General features: G+C 45.3%; 1 pseudogene across 1 annotated transcript in view; it reads right to left on the bottom strand.

Moving 5' to 3' along the window:
* The window catches only part of LOC308329614 (isthmin-2-like), a 20,534-nt pseudogene extending 19,445 nt beyond the window's left edge, over nucleotides 1–1,089 (bottom strand). The window contains exon 1 of the transcript XR_013966234.1: nucleotides 1–1,089. This exon is cut by the window's left edge and continues 1,454 nt beyond it. The product of XR_013966234.1 is annotated as an isthmin-2-like (transcript).
* Between the last annotated feature and the right edge of the window lie 2,737 nt (nucleotides 1,090–3,826).

Here is a 3,826-nt window from a genome sequence, read left to right as displayed (position 1 = left end):
ACCAGAGCAGATCAGTTGAAGTTAATTCTCCAGAATATCAGATCTGCCGCATGCTGTCAATCATGGATTCATCATGAAAATAGTGCACATTTGCGTGTGTGCGTCATGCGTCCCCGGCTAGCTCCACGCAGCGCGCGTGTACGTACGGTGTGCGAGATCGTTGTGTGTCGTTTTCAACAAACTGGATCTATTTTAGTCCTCCGTCCTGGCGAAGATATGAAGATATGCTGCTGCTGTCACCATCATCATCATGAGTGATGGATTTGATGAATTGAATATAATGACGAATAAGGACCCGAATGGAAACAAGCCATGGTGATTTATAAATCCTGTGAGCTGCAGCTCACATAAAGACACATTAATCTGTCACATAAAGACACATTAATCTGTCACATAAAGACACATTAATCTGTCACATAAAGACACATTAATCTGTCACATAAAGACACATTAATCTGTCACATAAAGACACATTAATCTGTCACATAAAGACACATTAATCTCTCACATAAAGACACATTAATCTGTCACATAAAGACACATTAATCTCTCACATAAAGACACATTCATCTGTCACATAAAGACACATTAATCTCTCACATAAACCCACATCAGTCGTCAACGCGTTTAAACCTATCGGAGTAGAAACGACTATAGCGTATACGGTTATTAATTCCTTCTCCCGGGCCGGCTTAGATTAGATATATTAGACTATCAATGATGATGATACCATACCATAAAGCCTTAGCCTATACTCGGGCCAGAATAAGTTAGTTGTCCAAATAAATAAACACACGTTTCTTTCCTTTCCCAGTTGAAGAAGTTCCGCTGGACTCCAAGAAGGTGGTCAAAAATAAATCCTCTGTTCCTTTTTCTGTTTGTTTGATTGTTTGTTTTGGTCTGCGCAGCGCAGGAAGATGTAAGTCTATAAAGTCTGTGTTCTGTTCGCCTCCTCCAGAGTTGAATAAAGCGGTAGATCTGCTCTTAAAGTTATAATAAATGTCACACAGAGTAGCCTAAAGACGGACGGACGGGCGGGCGGTGCTGACTGAGAGCTCCGAGCGATCCTTTACAACTTTACATTCCCGAGCGAACTGCATGCAAGCTCTCTCTCTCTCTCTCTCTCTCTCTCTCTCTCTGAACTGAATGACAGCCTGTGTGTGTCTCTGCCTCTGCGCGCGCGCGCGTGCGTGTGTGTGTGTGTGTGTGTGTGTGTCCCCTCCCTGTTGAGGGAGGGGCTGGGAAGAAGAAGAGGGGGGGGGGGGGGGTATTTAGGGGTCCGCGGGGGGTCCGTGTCTCAACTCCTCCTCCTCAATGGAGACACTGACATTGCAACGTCAATCAATCAATCAACCATGGTTTGCAGAATGTCTACATTTCACATGAAATCACAACTCAACACAGAGACGTTTAGAACACGCTCCACCATGTTCAATTCATCACAACTCAATACAGAGACGTTTAGAACAGGGTCCACCATGTTCAATTCATCACAACTCAACACAGAGACGTTTAGAACACGCTCCACCATGTTCAATTCATCACAACTCAACACAGAGACGTTTAGAACACGCTCCACCATGTTCAATTCATCACAACTCAATACAGAGACGTTTAGAACAGGGTCCACCATGTTCAATTCATCACAACTCAACACAGAGACGTTTAGAACAGGGTCCACCATGTTCAATTCATCACAACTCAACACAGAGACGTTTAGAACACGCTCCACCATGTTCAATTCATCACAACTCAACACAGAGACGTTTAGAACACGCTCCACCATGTTCAATTCATCACAACTCAACACAGAGACGTTTAGAACACGCTCCACCATGTTCAATTCATCACAACTCAACACAGAGACGTTTAGAACAGGGTCCACCATGTTCAATTCATCACAACTCAACACAGAGACGTTTAGAACAGGGTCCACCATGTTCAATTCATCACAACTCAACACAGAGACGTTTAGAACACGCTCCACCATGTTCAATTCATCACAACTCAACACAGAGACGTTTAGAACACGCTCCACCATGTTCAATTCATCACAACTCAACACAGAGACGTTTAGAACACGCTCCACCATGTTCAATTCATCACAACTCAACACAGAGACGTTTAGAACACGCTCCACCATGTTCAATTCATCACAACTCAACACAGAGACGTTTAGAACAGGGTCCACCATGTTCAATTCATCACAACTCAACACAGAGACGTTTAGAACACGCTCCACCATGTTCAATTCATCACAACTCAACACAGAGACGTTTAGAACACGCTCCACCATGTTCAATTCATCACAACTCAACACAGAGACGTTTAGAACACGCTCCACCATGTTCAATTCATCACAACATTTAGAGACAAATATACACTTCTTCTGTTCTAAAAACAGGAAATCATCCTAAAAGGAGGAAGAAATTAAAGGGGGAAGTAAAACAGTAAGGCAGGCCTTTGAGAGCGGTTTTGAAGGAGTCTAGGGATTCACAACATGACGTGTCTTAATGGCTGTTTGGTTCCATTTGTACCCTCTCAGAGTTACAGACCCGTAAGGGTCCATTTGGTTCCAAACTGTCATTTAGCTGCAGGGACCCCCTGGAACTCCCTCAAGGACCCCCTGGGGGTCCCCGGACCCCGCTGTGGGAACCACTGGGTTAGAGCAGTCCTCAAAAACACCTCAAAATTAATTACTTTACGTCACTGGCCATTTAATGAGTTGGGGGTGTGACCTTTCAGTGCATTGACCAATGAAATCATCTGACCCTATAGAATAGAATAGAATAGAATAGAATAGGGGCGACTGTGGGTCAAGAGGTAGAGCAGGTCGTCCAATGATCCGTGGGTCGGCGGTTCGAATCCCGGCTCCTCCTCCTCCTGTCCTACATGTGGAAGTGTCCTTGGGCAAAGACACTGAACCCCACATTGCTCCCGATGTGCTGGTTGGTGCCTTGCTTGGCTTCCGCCGCAATGTGTGTGTGAATGTGTGAACGTATAATGCACAATCTATGTAAAGCTTTTTTGATGAAGGCGCTATATAAATATATAATATTATACATTTATATATAATATATAAATGCACCATTTAATAGAATAGAATAGAATAGAATAGAATAGATTGACTGTCAATGACAACAGAAAATGTCCACTCTCAAGTTAGAACTGACTTTGCTGACCTCTCGTGGTGAGCGTTGGTATTGACACCTCCTACCCAGCCTGACCAAAATGTAGGGTTTTATTCTACTTCTGTATCGTGCAAATGTTCCGCAAATCTTTGAATGTAAATGGTGCATTTATATAGCGCCTTTATCCAAGGCGCTTTACATAGATTGTGCATTACGTTCACACATTCACACACACATTGCAGCCGAAGCCATGCAAGGCACCAACCAGCACATCGGGAGCAATGTGGGGTTCAGTGTCTTTGCCCAAGGACACTTCCACATGTAGACAGGAGGAGGAGGAGTCGGGATTCGAACCGCCGACCCACAGATCATTGGACGACCTGCTCTACCTCCTGAGCCACAGCCGCCACCGTGATTACACAACAAGACTGTCTTATGCTGTCCGAGCACAGCCCAGTCGGTGCCGAGCACAGACAACAAGGTCGTGGGTTCGATTCCGGCCACCGTCAAAGTTAACTGGGTCTACTGTACATACTGTATCATAGTTATGTGCAGCGCGTACGGCCTGGGCGCGGCAAGGCGCGCTGTATCCTGGGAGCTTTTTGACTTTTACCCGGACCACCTGGAACCCCCTGAAGGACCCCTGGGGGTCCCCGGACCACTGGTTGAGCACCAGTGTCCTCTCACTGACCGTC

This window comes from Protomyctophum bolini, assembly GCF_963924005.1.
Source record: "Protomyctophum bolini genome assembly, chromosome: 15".
Taxonomy (NCBI): domain Eukaryota; kingdom Metazoa; phylum Chordata; class Actinopteri; order Myctophiformes; family Myctophidae; genus Protomyctophum; species Protomyctophum bolini.
Note: the sequence above shows the minus strand (reverse complement) of the source record. Positions and strands in the feature narration are given on the sequence as shown.